The sequence below is a fragment of the Schistocerca nitens genome, chromosome 9 (assembly GCF_023898315.1).
Source record: "Schistocerca nitens isolate TAMUIC-IGC-003100 chromosome 9, iqSchNite1.1, whole genome shotgun sequence".
Taxonomy (NCBI): domain Eukaryota; kingdom Metazoa; phylum Arthropoda; class Insecta; order Orthoptera; family Acrididae; genus Schistocerca; species Schistocerca nitens.
Genome location: NC_064622.1, coordinates 30,667,107 through 30,693,801, shown reverse-complemented (window position 1 = coordinate 30,693,801; position 26,695 = coordinate 30,667,107).

Sequence of the window (26,695 nt, the reverse complement as noted above, 5' to 3'; positions counted from 1 at the left end):
TACTATAATGCGATGTTTAGTGGCTCTGATTTATTACTTTATCCGTTTTGTTGATTAATAACGTGAATACGGTGTTTTCGTACTTTAGGTCGGTTTGTTCACTCAGTAAATTCGTGGGGTTTCTGTATGTAAGTGACTATATCCCTGATTCCTTAATGATGTACATGAATGTTCCCTTTTGCGTAATATGGAGGATTTCGAGTGCTTCGTTTATAGGTTTTACGTCGTGTTTTTCTGTTTGTAGACGTTGCATAAATGTGAATAAGTGGTTTTATATTTCTCTGGTATGCTTTTTATATCTGCTTTTGAAGTTTCTACCGGTAGTCCTCTGTAGAAATTGTGGCATGTCTTAAATGAAACTTTGTAAATGCCAGGATGGTTGTGTATGGGAATTTTCGAGCTGCCTTTATGCATTTTCTGTTTGAAGCTGTGTATGTTCTGTACACAAAGATGATGTCGGTTTTGTTGAATTATTTATTAGATTTGTTTGAAAGGTTTCCGCAATAAGTTGTGACTACAAATGGTGTTTTCTTATTTCTAGTTGTGTGTATGTTTACTGTTATATGTTTATGTATACTGATCCTTGCTAGTTGATTTTATCGTAGTATAATTGTGTTAAATTAAGGGTCATAATCGCTTTGCTGGGCTATGTATTCTAAGACTTTTATTTCATTTTGAATTATTTTGTCTTCTAATGGCAGATTTATTAATCTGTTACGCATTGTGTGGAAGAATGCGAGTTGGCGGGCTTTTGGATAACATGACTGTGGATTAATAATACATTCTATGGTGGTAGGCTTTCTGTAAATTTCGAAACTATGTTTGTTGTTTGTTTGTTTGTTGTTAGTTTCCTTAATAGTTAGATTGAGAATGCTAATTATTTGTTAGTTTCGTATTCTGTGGTAAATTTCGTTTTGGGGTGTAATGGAATCATGAATTTCTTCTATGTAAGTAAGGTTACCTTCTATAAGAATTAAGTGACGTCTACATATCTGTAGTAGTATATGATTTTTTGATTACTTGCATTTCTTGCCGTGAAGAAAGTTTTTCAAGGTGTTGTGGAATATGTCAAATATGGTCCCAGTAATGCTACATCTCATAATGCTACATCTCATAGCTACCCCATCCTTTTGTGTATATATTTTATTATCAAACTGCAAGTAATTTTGCCGTAAGACTAGTTTTGTTAGTTGTAAAATTTCTGTAGAGCCTTGTATTGGGATTTTTCTGTACTGAATATGTTTTGTTCAATGGTATCTGTTGTTTTCTGGATTGTAATATTTGTGTATACTTTAGTAATGGAAAAGATACAAACCTTGCATGCTTAGGTAGTATGTAGGGCTGTTAACATTGCCTACTACAGTCCATAAAGAGAAGAAGTGTTTGTCTATCTTAGGGTGTCCACAGAGTTTTGTGTTCTAATATTTATTGATATAAATGTAATTTTTTTTATTCTGTGAGTATTGTACGACGTATTTTTCTCGTTCTCTTGGCTTGTGCTGAAACTTTGGTTGTAGTGATTCTACTGATTTGCAGGATACCACTGTTACCAAATAAAGCATTAACGTTTTATGTATAGACATTTTGCTTCTGATAACTAGGCTAAAACATATAACTGATTTAGTTGCAAGGGCGTTGTTATTCGTTAATTTTTCATTAATATGACATAGTGTTTTGTAATCTCAATAGTTACTGTAAGTTTTCTTGGTTTTGAGCTCTCTATCTGTTGTGTTCGCTAGTTTGGTATAAATTTTATTCTGTTGTTTTATGGGTAAGTTTGCTAAATCTAGTGCTACTTTTGCAGATCCTGTTATTTGTGTCTGTACAGTATTGTCCAATCTGGGTTCGATAGTATCCATTAATTCTGTACCCAATAGTTTCTCCTACTGGTCATTACAAGTAACTTCAGTCCCATTGAAAAATTTCTTTTTCTGAAAACTGTAAGGAGATATTATGATGCTAGTTTTGACAATGGGGTATTGTTTTTCCATGATGCGTTTGATGGTATTTTTGTGTATGGATCTGAAGTGGGTGCTGATGTTATGCACATAGCTATTTATGAGGTGTGACATGAAGTCAAAAGTTAATGGAGCTGTACTATAATTAATTTTAGGAGAGCCACATATATATCTTGATGTAGATGTCACTTACAAGATAGTTTACTGTTAATTTCTCGTTGGATCCACAGTTTTCATCAATATTGTCTGAGGTGAGGTACAAACATTGTTTCTGTTGAAATCTTGATGTTGACACAGGCCAGGACGAGTTTTTTTCTTCAGAAAAACTTTACTGATAAGTACTTTAATGCGTACAGAAGGTGACCTTACTTACAATAGCGAAATTCATAAACAGCTGATTCAATTACAGCCCGATATGAAAATTTCCACAGAGTACGAAACTAACAAACAATTAGCTTTCTCGATCTAACTATTAAGAACACTAACAACAAACAAACAACAAACATTGCTTAGAAATTTACAGAAAGCCCACCACAACAGACTCTATTATCAGTCGACAATCATATCATCCAAAAGCCCACATACTCGCATTCTTCCACACAAAGCTTGACAGATTAATAAATTTGCGACTAGAAGACAAAGCAATTTAGGGTAAATAATAAATTTGCGACTAGAAGTCAAAGCAATTTAGAGTGAACTAAATGTCTTAGAATACATATCTCAGCAGGAGATTATGACCACTAATTTAACACAATTATATCATGATACAACACAATTATATCATGAAAAAAACAACCAGAAAGGCCCAATATACACAACGAAATAACGCTAAACATATAAACAGAAAGAAGAAAACAACATATGTAATCACAACTTATTGAGGAAACATTTCAAACGAAATTAACAAATCAGTCAACAAAAACGACATTACCTTTACATATAAAACATAGCCTTAAATAGAAAATGCAAAAAGGCAGCTCTAAAACTGCCGTACACAACCATCCCGATGTTTACAAAATGTTATGTAACACTTGCCACAAATTATACATACATCAAACCGGAAGAAACTTCAACAGGAGAGAAAGTTAGAACCACTTATCCACATTTTTGCAAGATCTACAAACAGAAAAACACGACGTAAAACCCATATACGAAGCACTAGGAATCTTTAATATTATGTGAAAGGGAGCATTCATGAACATCCTTGAAGAAACAGAGATATATTCACTTGCATACAGCAGCCTCACTAATTTACGGAATTAACAAACCGATCTAAAGAATAAAAATACTTTGTTCACATTATGAATCACGAAAACGGATAAAGTAATAAATCAGATACACTAAATATCACATTTACATAGTTACAGTGATAACAACATGAAGAGTATAAAGCAAAAACATAACGGCAAGAGAACATCTTAAATTATAGACAGTAACAAAATTATTATTAAAAAATGTAAATGTAACATAAAAATCTCAAATACAACTAAAACAAGTATCAGACAAAACTCCAATTACAACCAAACCCATTAAAAACAACGAAAAACAGCCAAAGTTCCACATATCACTTATATGTAATGATAACTATGTAAACATGTAGTACTGCTGAATCGCTATCATCCAAGCTGCCAAGAGGAAAATGGCATACATGAAATCCCAACTAAAGGCCACTATACATCTCCAGCGTAATTCTAACGAGGAACTAATAATTCGAAACAAGATATGACATCGCACAACGGTGTTACATCTAAGGTAAAAACACCTAACGACGTATTATAACTTATCTGATCATAGTTATGGAGCACTGTATTGAAACCAGATTTTCAGAGCACATGATGATGTCAATATACCAATAAATCCATTTACATGACAGTGTAGATGGCTGATAATCGTAATAATACTATGTTGATTGTTTACATGAAATTTCACCTACGCAGGTTGTAACACCATAGCTTTCATTAAGTGACCATAAGCATAATTATTCCTAAAGTTTTACGGTTTGTCACACTACATGCCCCTATCTTCATAATTAGGCTGGCAACAATAAGTATTCAATTGAAAACAAACAGTTCCTAAGAAAAGTCAAACAGTACACTACAATAAATAAACAACAACCTGCCACAAGCCTGAAGATCAACAAAACAATAATTCATTTTCAAGTAACACTCAGATACAATAATAATAAAGTCATGATTATATTAAAATATATATACATACAGCATCCTGCCCCCAGTCTCTTCATTAACAAGCAGTCTTTTATGGTTCAAAAACAGTGACTTAAATCTGGTGGCTTTTTAGGCCTCCTATCTTCTACATCTTTCACTATGCTATTCAGATCTTGCCAACGTTTTGTTTCATCTGGTGGCTTTTTAGGTCTTGGGCTTTCAAAGTCTTTAGCAAGGTACAACATCTCTTGTTCTGCTATTATTTGATCGGGAGGCTCTTTTTGTTCCTGTAATTCACACTCCTTCAAAACATTTGTTAAGGCTTGCCCCAGTATAGTATCATCTGGAGGTTCCTGCAAATTATGCCCCTGTGTTACATTACTGAATAATTCATTCGGTTTTGGCCCAGTTCTATTTTCTGTATTTTGCTTTGGTAAAATGTCACTAATTTTTTCGTACCCTCTGTCGGTAAAAGTATATTCACTTTCGTTTACACCTGAAAATTCATCTTCACTGCAGTCATCACTACTCTCTTCCTCACTATCAGATTCACGTAAGTACGCTACTTTTGAACAACAGTTATTGTTGTTATTGTATAGCAGTTATTGTATAGCAGTAGCAGACGGGAGAGTTATAAGGTCTTTCAGCACAACTCGCTGGGTCTTTGGCAGTAAGTGCAAGCAATGATCTTCGTTGTCTGTGGACCTGTGAACACGCATTCCTCCACTTTCATCTAACCCTCTACAGAACGAACTGCGCATGTACGGATAGACCTGAGTCGCTATCTAGTGCCTTAACGAAAACTGTCACCCCAAGTGTATATGAAGAGATACCGTGTAACTACGCCACTAGAGACGTACAATTGTGCTGAAAAATATCCGAACTACCTGAACTGTTTTTCGGCCGATTTGCATGCAGCCAACATAATGTAACTGCCTTGTGGTTCCTCTTATCTCGTTTTGGTACAGTCATGGCATTAAAAATGTAAGTTATTCACATTTCGTGATACTTGACGACTGTACCAGTCGTCATTGCTGACTAACCATAATGAGACGTGATATATTACATTTTTAAGCAGTATCAGTTAGCAAATCTGAACTTTAGATTACTTTACGAACATTTTGCGCTGGATCTGAAAAACTGTCCGGAAACGGTTACCCTCTTAATTAAGCAAGAAATATGTAAAATATGGTTTCATTCCTAAATAAACTTGAAATGGTGTACTGTATGTGTTGGATTGCTATTCGAAGCCAGTACCTTGTACGACCGTTCTGTAACGGCAGTTCAATTCTAGAAGTCTACTTATCTCACCAGTTGCGAGATGTTTGAAACTGCAGTGACGAGAAAATTAATAATTTCCGCATTTCCTTGATTCGAGCCCGGCACCTGTCACCGTAGTTTTCTAGGCACGAACAGACATTGACTATCGTTTTACTTTCGCTAGAAGCGATATGTGAGCGTTCTTAAGTTAGAAGTTGTAACAACAACGACGCTGTACTATTGTACATATAAGTAAATTTTTTTCCATCTGATTTTTCGATAAATTAGTGTAATCGATGTTCTGATTTCATTTCTTTTTTGTTTCATGTCATTGTGTTAAGAAAACTGTAAACGAATTTCAAAGTGAATATTATTGTTTATGTCAAATGTCAAGCAATATTGTAATAGAATTGAAGTGTAACAAATGTTGAGACTGTTGTAAGATGTTAAAATTGTAATTGTGCCTCTGGTCCATACGTAGGCAATGTGTTAGAATATGTAGAATGTAAAACCTCGGGTGAATACCCTGTCTGTAAGGGAGCGGTAAAAGTTGGATGGCAGGCGAGCGCGGGAAAATGCGCACGGGCGCTGCACGGCACAACGGGCTCAGCAGTAGTAGTTGGAATTTGGCATTGGTCTGAGCAACACGTTCTGGAGCGAGGAGGCTCTCCTGGAAGACGTAGTTTCATTGAGCCTCGGGTATGCCGTTCCAACGCCCATACAGCATGGAAAAATTCCATAGGCACTAAACGGAAAAGTATTGCGACGCTATGAAGAAGTAAAGTGCCGGTACGTCAAGAGCCATAGCTGTGGTTGTATGTGTGCTCTGTGCCTCGCCATCTCGCCGCCCGCTAACCGCCGCATCGATACAAACAGGTTGAAACTTTTAGTACTGTATTCGTATGGACCAGTGTTACTTTTGTTCCGTACTGTTCAATAACAACTTAAATTTTACCGGAACTTTCCTATCATTTAATTATCCTCACAACTAACCTAGACAGGGTCCTTTCCAAATGTTGTGCAATTCGAGTGTCACGAGATGAAAAATTAAAGTTTGTGTTAATAATAATTACCTGCAGACCTAGCTATGTTAGAACGGTGTTTAAAGAACTGTTTTGTTAACAGTCTGTTGCCCCATGAACCATTGACCTTGCCGGTGGTGGGGAGGCTTGCGTGCCTCAGCGATACAGATGGCCGTACCGTAGGTGCAACCACAACGGAGGGGTATATGTTGAGAGGCCAGACAAACGTGTGGTTCCTAAAGAGGGGCAGCAGCCTTTTCAGTAGTTGCAGCGGCAATAGTCTGCATGATTGACTGATCTGGCCTTGTAACATTAACCAAAACGGCCTTGCTGTGCTGGTACTGCGAACGGCTGAAAGCAAGGGGAAACTACAGCCGTAATATCTCCCGAGGGCATGCAGCTTTACTGTATGGTTAAATGATGATGGCGTCCTCTTGGGTAAAATATTCCGGAGGTAAAATAGTCCCCCATTCGGATCTCCGGGCAGGGACTACTCAGGAGGACATCGTTATCAGGAGAAAGAAAACTGGCGTTCTACGAATCGGAGCGTGGAATGTCAGATCCCTTAATCGGGAAGGTAGGTTAGAAAATTTAAAAAGGGAAATGGATAGCTTAAAGTTAGATATCGTGGGAATTGGTGAAGTTCGGTGGCAGGAGGAACAAGACTTTTGGTCAGGTGAATACAGGGTTATAAATACAAAATCAAATAGGCGTAATGCAGGAGTAGGTTTAATAATGAATAAAAAATTAGTAGTGCGGGTAAGCTACTACAAACGACATAGTAAACGCATTATTGTGGCCAAGATAGACACGAAGCCCACGCCTACTACAGTAGTACAAGTTTATATGCCTACTAGCTGTGCAGATGATGAAGAAATTGATGAAATGTATCATGAGGCGAATGAAATTATTCAGGTAGTGAAGGGAGACGAAAATTTAATAGTCATGGGTGACTGAAATTCAACAGTAGGAGAAGGAAGAGAAGCAAACGTAGTAGGTGAATACGGATTAGGGCTAAGGAATGAAAGAATCGTAGAATGGTAGAATTTTGCACAGGGCATTACTTAATCATAGCTAACGCTTGGCTCAAGAATCATAAAAGAAGGTTGGATACATGGAAGAATCCTGGAGATACTAGAAGCTGTCAGATAGATTGTACAATGGTAAGACACAGATTTGGCAACCAGATTTTAAATTGTAAGACATTTCCAGAAGCGGATGTTGACTCTGACCACAATCTATTGGTTATGAACTGTAGATTAAAATTCAAGAAACTGCATAAATGTGGGAATATAAGGAGATGGGACCTGGATAAACTGACTAAACCAGAGGTTGTACAGAGTTTCATGGAGGTAAGGAAACAACTGACACGAATGGGGGACAGAAATACAGTAGAAGGACAATAGGTAGCTCTGAGGGTTGAAGTAGTGAAGGCAGCAGAGGATCAAGTACGTAAAAAGGCGAGGGCAAGTAGAAATCCTTGGATAACGGAATAAATATTGAATTTAATTGATGAAAGGAGAAAATATAACAATGCAGTAAATGAAGCAGGCAGAAAGGAACACAAACGTCTCAAAAATGAGATATACAGGAAGTGCAAAGAGGCTAAGCAGTGATGGCTAGAGGACAAATGTAAGGATGTAGAGGCTTATCTCACTAGGGGTAAGATAGATACTGTCTACAGGAAAATTATAGAGACCTTTGGAGAAAAGAGAACCACTTGCATGAATATCAAGTGCTCAGATGGAAACCCAGTTCTAAGCAAAGAAGGGAAAGCAGAAAGGTGGAAGGAGTATATAGAGGGTCCATACAAGGGCAATGTGCTTGAGGACAGTATTATGGAAATGGAACAGGATGTAGATGAAGATGAAATAGGAGATACGATACTGCGTGAAGAGTTTGACAGAGCACTGAAAGACCTGAGTCGAAACAAGGCCCCGAGAGTAGACAACATCCCATTGGAACTAGTGACGGCCTTGGGAGAGCAGTCCTAACAAAACTCTACCATCTGGTGAGCAAGATGTATGAGACAGGCGAAATTCCCTCAGACATCAAGAAGAATATAATAATTCCAATCCCAAATAAACAGGTGTTGGCAGATGTGACAATTACTGAACAATCAGTTTAATAAGCCACAATTGCAAAATACTAACGCGAATTCTTTACAGACGAATTGAAAAACTGTTAGCAGCTGACCTCGGGGAAGATCAGTTTGGATTCCGTAGAAGTATTGGAACACGTGAGACAATATTGACCTTACGACTTATCTTAGAAGAGAGATTAATGAAAGGGAAACCTACGTTTCTAGCATTTGTAGACTTAGAGAAAGCTTTAGACAATGTTGACTTGAATTCTCACTTTCAATTTCTAAAGGTGGCAGGGGTAAAATGCAGGGAACGAAAGGCTATTTACAATTTGTACAGAAACTAGATGGCAGTTATGAGAGTCGAGGGGCATGAAAGGGAAGCGGTGGTTTTGAAGGGAATGAGACAGGGTTGTAGCCTCTCCCCGATGATATTCAACCTATATATTGAGCAAGCAGTAAAGGAAACAAAAGAAAAATTCGGAGTAGGTATTAAAATCCATGGAGAAGAAGTAAAAACTTTGAGGTTCGTCGATGACATTGTAATTCTGTCAGAGACAGCAAAGGACTTGGAAGAGCAGTTGAACGGAATGGGTAGTGTCTTGAAAGTAGGATATAAGATGAACATCAACAAAAGCAAACTAGGATAATCGAATCAAGTCTAATTAAGTCGGGTGATGCTGAAGGAATTAGATTAGGAAATGAGAGACTTAAAGTAGTAAAGGAGTTCTGCTATTTGGGGAGGAAAATAACTGATGATGGTCGAAGGATTGAGGATATAAAATGTAGACTGGCAATGGCAAGGAAAGCGTTTCTGAAGAAGAGAAATTTGTTAACATCGAGTGTAGATTTAAGTGTCAGGAAGTCGTTTCTGAAAGTATTTGCATGGAGTGAAGCCATGTATGGAAGTGAAACATGGACGATAAATAGTTTGGATAAGAAGAGAATAGAATATTTCGAAATGTGGTGCTACAGGAGAATGCTGAAGATTAGATGGCTAGATAACATAACTAATGAGGAGGTATGGAGTAGAGTTGGAGAGAAGAAGAGGTTGTGGCGAAGCTTGACGAGAAGAAGGGACCGGTTGGTAGGACGTGTTCTGACGCATCAAGGGATCACAAATTTAGCATTCGAGGGCCGCGTGGAGGGCAAAAATCGTAGAGGGAGACCAAGAGATGAATACACTAAGCAGATTCAGAAGGATGTAGGTTGCAGTAAGTACTGGGAGATGAAGCAGCTTGCACAGGATAGAGTAGCATGGAGAGCTGCAACAATTGTACTAATTGTATTAATCTTCTTTCATCGATACTCTTTCATATGTTTCCCTTTTAGAGTCTTTGAGTCTGGCGGAAGGCATGAACGCATAAGGACGTATAAAATGTCATTACTACGGTGGTCAAGACTAATAGCAGTTTTTGAGTGCACTATAATTGTCGCAATATCTGGGAAAGCATTTACGCGTCTTGTTGCTGTATGTTGACAGCCAATTTCAGTGCAGCCGGGTTACATTGCGAGTCAGTCACAAACCGGCGATTTTGATGAAATGGAAATTGTGTTTTATAATACTCTGTTTTAACCAGGTTGAAAGGTGGTGGAAATGCTAAAAGCACACAAAACAAAATATCATTAGAAAAATGTCGAAATAAAAATGAAACATAAAGTTATGGTATTGTATACAAACGATTTCGTTTTTCAGAGAATTATGATATTGAAACTGAATTTGTTCAAGCTAAGTGTCAGGAATAATACCGATGTATCGTTATCCACGATTATAATTTGTTAATTGTAATTAAGAGAAATCAATTTAAGTAAAAATAAGTACAGGACTGGAGATAATTTACCAAGTGCTTGCCGTGCGGGGGCGCCGCGCGGTCTGCGGTGCCTTGTCACTGTTTGCGCGACTCCTCTCTTCGGAGGTTCCAGTCCTCCCTCGGGCATGGGTGTGAGTGTTGTCCTTAGCATAAGTTGGTTTGAGTTAGCGTAGCAGTGTATAAGCCAAGAGACCGATGACCTCAGCAGTTTGGTCCCATAGGAACTTACCACTTGCTACCACTTAGTGTTTTGATTAAAAAACACCAAATACTTTACAATACCTTTCTAAAAATCTGACAAATTTTTGAAGACAGTGTTCTCAAATCAAGATTCGGCAGATTATTTGATGGAAGCTTCACCCCACATAACCGCTGTAGCCGTGCTGAATGTTGAACCTGGCTCACTACTATGGTGGGCCTTCAGTCCCGTGTGACACTGGAGTTTAGGGCAGCTTCTGTCCTGGACCTGAGCCGTGTTCTTTGACCCTCGGACTATCAGTCAGCGCTGGCTGCTGTGCTGACGTCTATGCTCCATCAGCTGTGGCTTCGAATCTCTGATCGTCTCGTAGGGAAACAAGTGTAAGACCAACATTAGAGCAATCTCACACACAAGAAGTTACCACACCATTACCAGAGACCGAGTGAGAATGATATGAATGCAATCAATTCTACTAGCGGTACCAAAAGTTAGTGGGGATGGAGTATTTACTTCGTCGAGAAGAGGCTGTGCTCTACGACGTATTTCGTAGTGACCGAACTGATTTTTCTCTTCCCAAGTCATCAGCAGTCTTCAGTTCCGCTATATTTCCTCTACCAATCTGTTACAGGATTTTTATTGCTTAGTCACGCACCTGCTGGACGTTGTTTTATCCTACTTTTCTCTGAGTCAGTTTTGTGACTGGTTTGATGCGACCTGCCACGAATTCTTCTTCTGTGCCAACCTACGTCGCCAATCTCTCTCTTCCTCGCAGTTTTACCCTCTACAGCTCCCTCTACTGTGATGGCAGTCATTCCCTGTTGTCTTAACAATTATCCTGTAATCCTGTTTCTTCTACTTGTCAGTGTATTCCATATATTCCTGACTTCACCGATTCTGCGCAGAACCTCGTCATTCCTTACTTTATCAGTCCACCTGATATACAACATTCTTCTGTAGCACCACCCGTCAAATGCTTCGATTACCTTCTGTTGAAATTTTCCCACAATCCACGTCTCACTGCCGTACAATGATCTGCTCCAAACATACATTCTCAGAAATTTCTTCATCAGATCAAGACCTGTGTTTCTCTTGTCCAAGAATGCCTTTTATGAAAATGCCAGTCTACTTTTTATATTCTGATTGCTCTATCCGTCACGATAGCAGAATTTCGTAACTTCATCTACGTAGTGATCACCAATTTTGATGTTAAGTCTCTCGTTCTTCTCATTTCTGTTACTACTCATTACTCTTGTCTGTCTTCGATTTACTCTCAATCCATATTCTGTACTCGTCAAACTGTGCAGTCTATTCTACAGATCCTGTGAATCTTTTTCACTTACATCAGCGAATCTTAAAATTGATATCCTTTTACCTTGAAATTTAATCCCACGTTTCAACCTTTATTTCCGTCATTGCACTTAGATGTATAGACTGAGTAGCAGGAGCGAAAGACTACATCCCTGTCTCAAACCCTGTTTAAACCCTCCACTTCGTTCTTGGTGTTCCACTCTTATCCTTTGCTCTATGTTCTTGTGCATATTGTATATCACCCCTTCACTATTTTACACCGTTGAATGGTTTTTCCAGATCAAGAAATCCAACGAACATGTTTTCATTTTTCTTCAGTCTTGCTTCCATTATCATGCGCAAAGTCAAAACTGACTGTCTGTTGCCTTTACATTTCCTAAAGCCGAACTGATCATCATCTAACAGATACTCAATTTTAATTGTCTTTCTTCTGTGTATTATTCTTGTCAGCAGTTTTGATGTGTAAACTTCTAAGCTGATTGTGCGATAATTCTCGCACTTGTCGGATCTTGCTTTTTTCAGATTATGTATTTCCAAAATTCTGATAGTACGGTATTTCGTCAGTCTCTCACATTCTATAGCTCACCGTGAATAACTGTTTTGCTGTCAATTGATTTTAGAAACTCTCATGGGATGTTATCTACCCTTTCTTCCTCTTTTGACCTCAATCATTCAAAGCTCTTTACAATTCATGTTCTAATGCTGGATGCAGTATTTATTGTGTGTCCACTCCTTCTTCTTCTTCTTCTCCTTCTTCATCTTCTTCTGTCACGTTGAAACACGTACGTATTCAGTAGCAGCGATGGCGAGGCATGACAGAATCTCTGACCAGAAAGTTATTTATCGTTGCATGTAGGGAGTCGGCAGTTGCGGTCGAGTTGCGAGAGAGTTCAGTTGCATGTAGGGAGTCAGTAGTAGTAGTTGCTAGTTGCACTCAGTCAGTGCTAGTAGCGCGCGAGAGACAGTCGGAGTTGTGTGTGAGGAATCGGCGGGGGTCGACATGGCGCTCTGGTCAAGATTCAGGACGAGGTACATTTTTTAAATAAGGTATTGAAGCAGCATTGCGCACATCTGATAATGTAATGTATCTTAACTGTAATTAATTTGTTCAAGAATTGCCCCAATAATAATTTTGTTATCTAAGCAATATTTTAAGAAAACAATCATTTGAATTGAAAGAAAGTTTCCCATGCATTTCCTTAAAGAAAAGTTTCACTTAAATTCAAAGAATATTTGCGATGCATTTCCTCCAAGCTATGGCAAAAATAAGAGCAGATGCAATTTTACTGAGGTAAGAACAGGGCCTAAGATCGACATTTCGGTCTATTTACGTTTTCATTGTCACTGAGATTTCATTTTTATTGAATTGTCTTACATTTTCTGTGGGGAGCTTACACTTGGCTCAGATTGCTAGTTCTCACATTTATTGTCTTTGACTTATATTTTTGCGGGGAAGTTACACTAGGTTCTATTCTCGTTAACATTTACATATTGTCTTCCGAAATTTACGCGGGGAGGTTACAACGTCATGAGGCAAATCCTCCCACTCATAGAGGATTTCAATGTACTCTTTCCACCTATCTCTTCTCTCTTCTGCATTTAACAGCGGAATGCCCAGTGCACTCTTAATTGACCGCCCTTGATTAAAAGTTCACATAAGATTGTCTTGATTTTTATGTATGTTGACTCAGTTGTTACGACAATCATGCCTTTTCGATTTTTTCGCATTTTGCATGTACACTTTTCACCTTGGCTTTCCTGCACTTACTATTTATTTCATTCCAAGGTGAAATATGCCTGAATTTTCCTGATCATTTTTGTTCTTCCTTGTTTCGCCGATCAACTGAAGTATTTCTTCGCTTACCAGTGGTTTCTTCGCAGTTACTTCCTTGTAACCTCCGTTTTTCTCTCCAACTTCTGTGATTGCCCTTTTTAGGGATGTTCATTCCTCTTCAGCTCAGCTGCCTATTGAGTTATTCTTTATCGCAGTATGTATAGCCTCGGAGAACTTCAAGCTTATCTATTCAATACTTATTACTTCCGTATCCCACATCCTTGCTCGTTGATTCTTCCTGACTAATCTCTTAAGGTACACCCTACTCTTTATCGTTTCTAAATTGTGGATCTCTGTCCATATATGCTGCTGGGTACGCTTTACAGTTCAATATCTGATATCAGTATCTCTGCCTGATCATGATGTAATCTACCATAATTGATGTGTGTTGGTGGGGTTCGAATCTGGGACCGAGGACGTTCTAATTACTAATCAGAGACGCTACCGCTAGCCCCATTGTCCGTTAAGTAATGTTATCAGAGTAACGAAGGTGGTTCAGTCTGTCGTGTTCTAACCAGTAGCTCGCCGTCTTTCTTGAGTGTGTGTCATCGTGGCCCTCTTCCCAGCCCTGTAAATGTGTTGAGATGTTTACGCTTCCCAGATGGCGGATGGCGACGCTTAAGCGTGTACGAGTAACAACGGCAGTTGGATCATAGAAAAATTTTACTCTCACGTTTCCTAAATGTGTCACGCAACCCTGCATTCTATTTCTCTTCGGCTACTTCTCTACGTAATGGCGTTATCTATCTCTGCTGTCCTACACGCAGATGGAACTGCAGTGCTTGTTGTAACTTGGCTAAATTCCCATAAATATTATAATTACTTTGAAATGACCTGAGCTACGCCATTTGTGCTTACGACAGCGAATATTGTATGGAAGTAACGACATTCTTTCGTGCCCCTTGTCAGTTGAGCAGAGTATATAATTGGTACCGAAACAGGAATGGTTCCATTATGAAAAAGCCTTACTTTTAGACTTATTCCTGATGAATCGGTGAACAGTTACCATGCTTCGACATAGTGTACCACACGGAACCTTGATGTAACACACCAGATGATGGCGATTAAATGTTTCGGTGTACAGAAGGCCATGTTCAAATGACTTTTCGATTGGATTTCCCGCTAGAGTAATACACGCTGTTTGTAACGCATCAGTGGATCACGCGTTCTGGGAGTGGGATTACTGCTGCGAAGCACCGTTTGAATGTACGTTTGTCGCTACCTTTAAGAGTGTAACTGAATCATTGCTCATGTTTAAGCTACAAATACAGTAACTCTGTAGCTGAGTGACACAAGGGTTAACTACATGAAATTATTAGTATTCCTTAGCACTATGTTAAAATGCTTCCAGGGATGGCACTTTTACAGTTATGTGCATATATTATCATCGCAAGTTTTGTAAAAGTAAAATTTAAATATTGTTTACAAATGTCTTCTAAGTATTTGTATATTGTTTTGTAAACTGTTGTTTTGTTAAAAGAGAGAAAGTAGTTTAAAGTAGTTTTCGTTTATATAACTTTTTAGGAAAAAGTCTTCTGTGCACGTTTTGACTGGTGAATACTGATATGATAAAAACTACTAGTACGTAAGAATGTGGGAGAATTTGGCTACCACATAGTGGCGTGAAGAGAGGTTTCGAAAATTAACGTGACTGGTGAGTAGGTAGCAGATTGGGGCCTGATGTTACTCTTTTGGTCGGAAACAAATGCGCATGATTTGTGTAAGAAAAATCCTACCAAGCAAAACAATTGAGGGACTGAGAGTACAAATAGTACCAGTGACATTTTACAGTCCATCATCTTAAAACGTCACGTGTGGATACCTTCTGAGTAGAAGTAGTACAAGGCATGCATATCGATGCACATATCATTGAAAAGTTTAAGCTCTAAGTCAGTCATTGGGCTAAATTTAAGATACACTAAATGTAAGTGAAATATAAGACATAAGGAGCATTACTGCTCTATTTCATGAAGGTTGACGTGTGAACTTTTTTAAATGTGTGCACTCTGAAGAGTACATGCAGTAATATTTAACGTATATTTAAGTAGACCATCTTTTGAAATACTGCTTGTACACCTGGAGGCAAATCTCTACATTGGCACAACAGATCATAAGGTTCATAAACCTGTTCATATACATACTGAATGTCTTAAAGAGTTTGGTCTCATTGAAAAGTCAAGGAAGCTCTTCAAACATGTATTTCTTATTCAAGACAGGATGGAAGCACTGAAGCAGGTCAGCTTAAAGTTTTCCGTAGTAGAAATGAGAACAGAAAACTTTCTCCCCGTTAAAGCCGTGGATGTCATAGCAATGAATAAAGTTGCCAAAGAAACGGAAGGAAACAAATCTCAGAGACGAATACCGACTCAGCAATGAAAATCCTTCAATAATACAATTCAAGTATTATCTAAACCATGCTCTTGAGAAGACGGTTTTCGGAGCCTCCGTATTGGTCACCCAGCAATACCTCTTCTGCGGCCTGTGCATCAAGATGAGCTTGAAATGAAATTTGAGAAAGGGCAATATCATCAGGAGATGGAGCATTACATCCCTCTACTTCATCACGAGATCTATAGGAACGTATCCCATTCTCAAAAAGCAGTTACCATTGACGTAAGAATAGGGAGTGGAGGAAGAAGAGAATGTGGTCAAACAAGAGGACGAGGAAGACAGAGAAAACACAACACAACAGCACAGCATCACGATTGTTACCCAGGAAGGACGTTCTTAAGAAAATACTACAAAAAGGATTGATTATAATCGACTGAGACTGAATATAAGGAACGTACAGAAAGTGATAATGAATAACCTCTTGTATATGTTGGATCAACACCAAAACATTTTAATTTTTGTGTTTCAGTTAATTTGCTATTTAACTATTGTTTTCAAGCTAGTTGTATTAATTTCCTTTCAATTAAACAGATCCTTGTTTCATAATGAATATGTGTATTGTACTACTTATATCTGGTGTGTTGCACCAAAAATCTTTGTAATATATCGTTGTAGGCCAGCCGGAATGGCCGAGCGGTTCTAGGCACTTCAGTCTGGAACCGCGCGACCGCTACGGTCGCAGGTTCGAATCATGCCTCGGGCATGGATGTGTGTGCTGTCCTTATGTTAGTTAGGTTTAAGTAGTTCTAAGTTCTAGGGGACTGATGACCTCAGAAGTTAAGTCCCATAGTGCTCAGAGCCATTTGAACCATTCTTTTATGTTCTTGTAAATAAAACGTTCATGCAATTGCTCCTGTTTTACTCTAAAAAAAGTTTGAAACACAAGTGGTATTTCTAACATAAAATGAAAAATAATGCAAGGGCACTATGTATCTAACCGTACCTAGAACGATAAGCAAAATAACTGGCCAATAGAAAAAATCTGATGTTTCGATAGTAGCTCACATTATTTAAGAACAGACATTTAACTTTGGCAGCCATTACTCATGTGGCTTGGCCAAGCACTTGTACAACTTCTATCTCAGCCCCTCAATTAATGTAACAGGAGGCCATGGAACAACTAGTAAAAACTCGCTAACAGTTTTGCAGAAACGTTCATAAGTGTGGTTCTATTATACGCAAACGGGGGAATCACTAGTAATCCATAAGTTTAGAAAAATAAATTCTCTTTTCTTCTTACAATTTCATTATGTAACATTTTGTAACCTCTCTATAGTGTATGTTACAAACAAAAACAACAAATATATTCACCGCGAATCAGACTTTGTCACATGATCTGCCTTTTACCAACCGAAAGAATTTCCAAATCACATGCAACCACTGAAGATTTTTGGCTTACGCATAAGATAAGGAACGTGAAAGTAGCACTGAGAGGCCTAAAGAGAAAGAGTGAGTGGGGAATACATCCACTGCTAGCTTTGTTGCTGCCTTGGTTACTTTTAATTGCTATATAAAGTGTATGAGAGTGAAACTGTGACAACCAGGAAGAGATTTAATATCAGAAGTGTTTCTATCACTAAACTGTAAAAACTATTTCTGACAGATGATTGCGCATTGTAGAACCTAAGCCTACATAAGTAACATACGTAAAGTCTTTGGTTAATTTGGGCTAGTGTTGCTGATTAAACCTGTTACAGCAAGATCACCCACTTTATAGATTACCTCATATCTGTTTTCTCTGCTGAGTACTGCAATGGTCAGATTTCGGAGATAGGGATGTTTTCGTGTTAACTTTCTATTTGTCCATATGTAAGACGTCCATGTATCAACTCCGACAACAGCTACTAACTTCATCTTATTCAGATCCGATGGGTAGTGTTACAGGATGTATAAGATATAAGGAAAAATAATGCATCAAATTCCTAAATTCCTCTCTGTTCCTCTGAAGATCTGCCACAGAACCATCTAGACAGCTTCTAAATTTCTTGTCTTTGAGATAAATACTGCTTCGTTTAGACTGAAAGTTCACAATGTGACATAATGCCGTAGTATTCGTTTGTAAAATGAACACTGTGATTTTTGTACGGGCATAATAGAAGCATCTGAGATGTGGTGCTACATCAGGTGGACTGATAATATTGTCGCAGTAGGAGCTGAGTAGCACCGTGGTGTAATGGTTATAGCACTAAACTGTTACATGGAGAGTCGTGAGTACAAAACTCACCGTGTCTGTACAGTTTTAATTTCTATATTCGGTTCGAGCACATTCTAGAAGTATCCACAAATGTGAAGCATCATTGCAGTGGAATGTTCTGCAGCTGTATACAGGGTAGTCCCTTGATAGTGACCGGGCCAAATATCTCACGAAATAAGCATCAAACGAAAAAACTACAAAGAACGAAACTCGTCTAGCTTGAAGGGGGAAACCAGATGGCGCTATGGTTGGACAGCAAGATGGCGCTACCATAGGTCAAACGGATATCAGATGCGTTTTTTAAATAGGAACAGACATTTTTATTAAATATTCGTGTAGTACGTAAAGAAATTTAATGTTTTAGTTGGACCACTTTTTTCGCTTTGTGATAGATGGCGCTGTAATAGTCACAAACGTATAAGTACTTGGTATCACGTAACATTCCGCCAGTGTGGACGGTATTTGCTTCGTGATACATTCCCCGTGTTAAAATGGACCGTTTACCAATTGTGGAAAAGGTCGATATCGTGTTGATGTATGGCTATTGTGATCAAAATGCCCAACGGGTGTGTGCTATGTATGCTGCTAGGTATCCTGGACGACATCATCCAAGTGTTCGGACCGTTCGCCGGATAGTTATGTTATTTAAGGAAACAGGAAGTGTTCAGCTACATGTGAAACGTCAACCACGACCTGTAACAAATAATGAGGCACAAGTAGATGTTTTAGCTGCTGTTGCTGCTAATCCGCACATCAGTAGCAGACAAATTGCGGTAGTATCGGGAATCTCAAAAACGTTGGTGTTGTGAATGCTACATCAACATCGATTGCACCCGTATCATATTTCTATGCACCACTAATTGCACGGCGACGACTATGAACGTTGTGTACAGTTCTGCCATTGTGCACAATAGAAATTTCGGGACGTTGACAGATTTTTTGCACATGTTCTGATTAGCGACGAAGCGTCATTCACCAACAGCGGTAACGTAAACCGGCATAATAGGCACTATTGGGCAACGGAAAATCCACGATGGCTATGAGAAGTGGAACATCAGCGACCTTGGCGGGTCAATATATGGTGCGGCGTTATGGGAGGAAGGATAATTGGCCCCCATTTTATCGATGGCAATCTAAATGGTGCAATGTATGCTGATTTCCCATGTAACTTTCTACCGATGTTACTACAAGAGATTTCACTACATGACAGAATGGCGATGTACTTCCAACATGATGGATGTCCGGCACATAGCTAGGGTGCGTTTGAAGCGGTATTGAATAGCATATTTCATGACAGGTGGATTGGTCATCGAAGCACGATAGCATGGCCCGCACGTTCACCGGATCTCACGTCCCCGGATTTCTTTCTGTGGGGAAAGTTGAAGGATGTTTGCTATCGTGATCCACCGACAACGCCTGACAACATGCGTGAGCGCATTGTCAATGCATGTGCGAACATTACGGAAGGAGAACTACTCGCTGATGAGAGGAATGTCGTTACACGTATGGCCAAATTCATTGAGATTGACGGACATTTGAGCATTTATTGCATTAATGTGGTATTTACAGGTAATCACGCTGTAACAGCATGCGTTCTCAGAAATGATAAGTTCACAAAGGTACATGTATCACATTGGAACAACCGAAATAAAATGTTCAAACGTACCTACGTTCTGTGTTTTAATTTAAAAAACCTACCTGTTACTAACTGTTCGTCTAAAATTGTGAGCCATATGTTTGTGACTATTACAGCGTGTAAGTAGGCTGTTTGTTTTCTTATTGACAACGTTACGTAGCGCTCGGTATGAAAATCACTGACTGTGCTGTGTGCAGTCTGTGGCTAGTTTGCATTGTTGTCTGCCATTGTAGTGTTGGGCAGCGGCAGCTGGATGTGAACAGCGCGTAGCGTTGCGCAGTTCAGTGTTGCCAATTTAGCGACTTTGTCGCTAGAAATGGCGACTTTTGCCTTCGTCTTAGAGACAAAAAAAACTTTTTAGCGACAAAAATTATTTAGCTACTTATCTGGCGACTTTTGGAGTACTGACGACATTTGAAGCACAAATCAAAACTATTTTGGGCCACTATTTTAATTAACGAAACTGAGATTTTAACTATAGAATGAGTACTACACTGACTTTGTTCTAGATTTATTAAGTTAAATTAGGTTCTTAGCAGATTATGTAGCATTGTTCAGCATTTAGTAAACCTGAATGTGGGAATTGCCTACAGTGTATGAAAACCTTGACTGTAGAACAATTCATTATTCATTACCCACTAGCCTCTTATCGTCGATAGCGTATCGATCTATAATTCTTTAACTTTTGAACCCTTTATTTTTCGTATTGACAAAAAAACATACGTAATATTAAGTATAATAAAATACATTTCTGTCCAGCAACCTCTAATTTTTCGAAATGTTAACTCGCAGTCAAATTATTACCACATGCACATTGGTAACGCAAGAACAATTCGGTGGGGGTATCTCAGACATTATTACGTTTTAAACAATGAACAATAGGACTGATATCGAGTTACCGAGTGAGTAGATTGTTTCATGGCGTCTAGTTTGCCTGAGTTATAATGTATTTTCAGTGATTATAAATTGGCGAAACTTATGCTGCGGTGGATTACATAATGGATACAGAAGAAAAAGCAGTATGCTCAAAAATATCGGGATGCGTGGGAAGCAGAACCTGAATTCAATGGGTGGCTGAAACCAGTAGTTGGAGACTTATTCAAGGCAAGATGTCAAGTATGTGCAACAGAGTTTTGTGCTAAATTGTGTGATATTAGAAAGCATTCGAAAACTATTAAGCATAAACAAAAAAATGTTTTAAAAAAAACACAAACCACCTTACCTGTGAAAATTGTTCCGAAAATTACAGTTAGAATAGCAAGCAGAGTGGAAGGCGCCTTTCTTTATTTATTGCTGAACATTATTCAATTTTAGCTGTAGATCATTTAGGAATACTGTGCAAGAAGGTGTTTTCCGGTGATGAGGGCGCTAAAAACATGCAATTACATGTTACACTGCCGATCTTTTGTACATGATATATTGTGAAGACTCAAATCATCTTTACATGTTTTACCTTAAACATGCTTTAAAAGATGTACAAATAGCAATAAAAGCTTTTGAAGGCGAAGACAATGACCCCGCTACATTACTAGATACACCTGTATTTCTCATGCATCACTCGGACAAAACATAGTTTTCCAACTGTTGATTTGTTGACAACACCAGTTCCAAGCGAATGTATGTACGCAAATCCAAACCTTGGCTTCATGTTTGAACAGAAATTGTCTGGGTCAAGTTTCTCTGAAGAAAATAAAGTTTATTTGAAGAAGAGGTGCATTCAGTTTAGTCTGAAACTCATAAAAGAAATTCAACAAAGACTGCCAAGTAACGTTACGATCCTGAAAAAAATGTCAATGCTGAATGTTGAAGAAACACTAAAAGTGAATAAAAATAATGCTGTAGCGGATGTAGCCAAAGAATTGGGTTTTAGTGGCGATTTCATAGACGGTATGCTGCAAGGATGGCATAATATCAACTTCATTAGGTGGAATAACACTACTAACACTGTTCGATTTTGGAGTGAGGTTTTGCAGTATAAAAATGCCGCAGGGGAGAATCCTTTTTCTTTGATGTCACAGCTAGCAATGACTGTTCTATGCCTACCGCATTCAAATGCAGAAGTGGAAAGAATATTCAGTTCTATGAACATTATAAAAACTAAACAACGTAACAGATTATAGTTAAAGACAATTAATGCTTTGATCATATTGAGAGACCAGCTGAAGAAACAAAATAAAGATTGTGCATCTTTTGACATACCGTCAGACGTATTGGAGCTTTATTGGAACGAACAAAAGTTACTCTTTTGCGACGAAACTAGTTCGAACTGCAACATCATCTTTTGAGCAACGTTCAACCCTCTACATCAACTACAGTTCGGTCAGAGCATGAAACAGAAGAGTTATTCGATCTTCTGAGTGACGACGATGAATCGCTCACATACCGGTATGTATATATTTTGTAACCTAATTTGAGTTCTTGCTTTCTTTTGTTACAAATATAGATGTATATTTCTAGTACATTTGACTACTGTGATTGAAACAACAATTTATGCGTTGTGTCAATTATGATAACATGTTTAATTAAACGTTAGCTTATTTTATATGTATGTTGTTGCAAGCGATGCATCATTTAATTAAGACAATATAGCAATTACGTATGAGACAATTTTTATTAATATTTTATTACCCCTCCCCCCCCCCCCCACTGGCTTATTGCACCATTCACAGCACGAAATTTTCAGTACACCCCTAGTGAAATCAGTTTTAGCGACTTTCTAGCGACTTTTGATGTTGAATCTAGCGACTCGGGTTTTTTAGAGTTGGCAACACTGGCGCAGTTGGAGGTGAGCCGCCAGTAGTGGTGGATGTGGGGAGAGAAATGGCGGAGTTTTGAAATTTGTAAGACTGGATGTCAATTATGACTATTAAGGTAAATACATTATTTGTTCTCTATTAAAATCTTTCATTTGCTAACTATGCCTATCAGTAGTTAGTGCCTTCAGTAGTTTGAATCTTTTATTTAGCTGGCAGTAGTGGCGCTCGCTGTATTGCAGTAGTTCGAGTAACGAAGATTTTTGTGAGGTAAGTGATTTGTGAAAGGTATAGGTTAATGTTAGTCAGGGCCATTCTTTTGTAGGGATTCTTGAAAGTCAGGTTGCGTTGCGCTAAAAATATTGTGTCAGTTTAAGCACAGTCATTTATAATTTTTTTAAAGGGGACGTTTCAAGCGCCATCAGTCACAAAGCGAAAAAAGTGGTCCAACTAAAACATTCAATTTCTTTACGTACTACAGGAATATGTAATAAAAAATTGGGGTTCCTATTTTAAAAAAACGGAGTTGATATCCGTTTGACCTATGGCAGCGCCATCTAGCTGACCAACCATAGCGCCATCTGGTTTCCCCCTTCAAGCTAGACAAGAAGACAGGAAGAAGGCTGGCACTTGTAGCTTTTGTGTTGATTACAGGAAGCTCAATAAGATAACTAAAAAGGACGTTTACACTCTTCCACGAATTGACGATACACTAGATTGTCTGAAGAGGGCTAAGATTTTCTCAACCATGGACATATACTCGGGACACTGGCAAATCGAAGTAGATGAGGTTGATGGTGAGAAAACTGCATTCATCACCCTTGAGGGCCTGTATGAGTTTAAGGTAATGCCGTTTGGTTTGTGTGATGCACCATTTTCTTTTGAACGGATGATGGATAATCTTCTACGTCACCTAAAGTGGACGATTTGTCTTTGTTATTTAGATGACATTACAGTGTTCTCAGAGACATCTGATGAACATAAAAAGACTGACGGCCGGACTGAGACTTAATCCAAGAAAGCGTCTCTATGGAGCAAAAGAGATCAAAATACTTGGACACGTTGTGTCAAACGAAGGTGTGCGGCTAGACACAGAAAAGATGAAATCTATAACGGAATTTCCTATTCCTAAAAGTATTAGAGATGTGAGAAGCTTCCTCGGATTATGTTTGTATTACTGTCGGTTTATGAAAGACTTTTGTATCTAAGCCAGACCACTTCGAGTTGTTAATAGCTGATGCTAAATTTATCTGGTGTGGTGGTCAACAAGATTCTCTCTATGTGCTACGAAAAGCTCTGACGACTGACGCTGTAGTTGGTCTGTATGATGAGAGAGCACCTACAGAACTACACACAGATGTCAGTGGGTATGGGATAAGTGGTGTTCTGCTGCAAATTTCGGATGGAAAAGGGAAGGTTATAGCCTATGCTTCTAGGACTCTTACAAAAGCCGAGAGAAGCTACTCAACTACAGAAAAAGAATCTTGCTGTGATCTGGGCCATGTGCAGATTTCACTTTGTTGGCTGACAGGTCTTAAGGATCCAACAGGACTACTCGCCAGGTGGACACTACGTCTTCAAGAGTATGACATTACCATAGCGTACAAAAGTGGAAGAAAGCACCAAGATGCCGACAGTCTCTCAAGAAGCCCTGTGCAAGACTATCAATACTTTAATGAAGACAGTGACTGTCTCGCTGCGCGCCAGAGTCTCTTTAGTGAGCAGAAGAAGGACGCCAAGACATCTGAAATTGTGCTTGCCTTAAATCTGTGAGAGGTGAAAAGACAATTTAAGGTAGTTAATGGCTTACTTTGCAAGAAAAACTTTGGAAAGAGGTGGCTACCAGTGATTCCTAAACACATGCGATTAGATGCTCTACAGAAATCCTATGACACACCTGATGCCGGACATTTAGGATTTATTAAGACCTACGATAGAATCCGCAAGAGACTTTTCTGGGCAGGTTTAATTAGGAGTGTCCGTCACAATGTATCACACTGCAGAGATCGCCAGAGGAGAAATGCAGTTCCTCAGAAACCACCAGGCCGACTCATAGCAATTCCAGCAGCTGAAACACCTTTCCAGCGTGTTGGGATTGAGCTTCTCGGACGATTTCCAACGTCTGCTAGTGGCAATAGATGGATTATTCTTTGCACTGATTATCTGACACGCTATGCCATTACAAGAGCCGTGAAAACAGCCAAAGTATCCGAGTTAGCTAAATTCATCTTGAAAAACATTGTATTAAAACACGGTTACCTAAGGTTGTTAGTTACGGATCGAGCGAAAGTTTTTCAGTCGAATCTTGTGACAGAGACAAACAGTCGGTGTAAAATTACTCACCAAATGACTGCCTACCATCCGCTAACTATCGGACTTACTGAAAGCCTTAATAAGTCCTTGGCCGATAATCAATCAATGTTCGTCTTTATTGAGCAGTATACAGGGTGGTCCACTGATCGTGACCGGGTCAAATATCTCACGAAATAAGCGTCAAAAGAAAAAACTACAAAGAACGAAACTTGTGTAGCTTGAAGGGGGAACCATATGGCGCTATATTTGGCCCACTAGATGGCGCTGCCATAGGTGAAACGGAAATCAACTGCGTTTTTTTAAATAGGAACCCCCATTTATATTATATATCCGTGTAGTACGTAAAGAAATGTGAATGTTTGAATTAGACCACATTTTTACTTAACTCTACCACCTTCCCTTCCCTCTCTCTTAAACGAAATATGGGTATGAAGCAAAGAAATCTCTTACCTTGGGTTCAAATTAATTCACTGCGAACGAAGTCAGAAGGATACTGTAGGGAAAAAGCCTACACACGCCGTATAAAATTCATATCAGTCTTTCCATTGTGTGCCAGCCCAGTCCGCTGTAACTAGCTCTGACGTCATAAATGTTGCGCAATACATTAAAAATCAAGTAAATAACCTGAAACGTCTCTAGCATGTCAGGTGTAATACTAAATCAATATGTGTTGAATATCAGTTCAATAACTTTAACCATTTTCGAAATTTGGATGTTTTTCTGTAAAAATCATTGGCGAACAGAAAAGAGCTAGTAACTTAAAAATTTATATTTAGATTCCTTTTTCATAATAATTTAGTAGAAACAGTATTCTGGATCTCACAAATTAAAATTTTAGTTGAAATTCATGATTTTCTGGTTTTTGTCTTAAAAATTAAGGAAGCAAGATAGATTAAGTAGGCGAATAAATAAGGCTAGGATGTTTAAGTAGAAGGGAGATCCGCTATAACCATAAAGACGTGAGAAGTTTCAACGGAATAACTGTAAAACTATAGCGATAGCGTATCTCCAAAGGGACAGTTCAGAGCTCGTCTACTGCGTGTAGTGTAAGTAAATTAATTCTCTCGCCCAAAATATTTCACTTAGCCACATCAGACTTTTATTATGATTACTTACCTGTGTGCTGATTGCACATTTAAATTGAGAGCTTCATCGGCCATCAGCAAAGGAAGCAATGATTTATTCGATAACTTAAAGTGGTGGATTACTAGCCCAGCGGCTAGTCGGGACAGCGGATTTGATCAGGCGTTCCCTTAGCCCTCCGCACCGCGGCTTTATATGTAAGAACGCTGCGTGAGAGAAAAGGCCCCAGTTCTCTCCAGACGCTGATTAGCGCACCATCTGTGCCGGGAGTCGCGTCGCGAAGGTATCATTGCTATAAACAGCCTCGGATGCCGTAATAAGTTACTCAGGATACGCGTAACCATGAAATCGTTTTCGAGTGAAGTGTTCGTTCTGCGATTACTTTAATGATCTATCTTCAATTTGCGTATGTCGTATTTTCACATGCCGCCACGGGACAGACATTCTACCATTATTTAGCGTGGCGTTTGATGAACATTATCATCAAATTATGGCGACAATTCACTTAAACCTTTAATTTGAACAGTTCTAGTTGCATCAGCGCATTAGACTCTGAACTGCTCTGGTAGTTGGATCGTGTGGATTCTTTTTTGGTCTGTGACTTTCAGAAAGTAGTGAACATTTTAGAGAGAATCGTTTTTGATTATGAATCCCAGACAATCTCCTAATTCCTCAGAGCTATAAG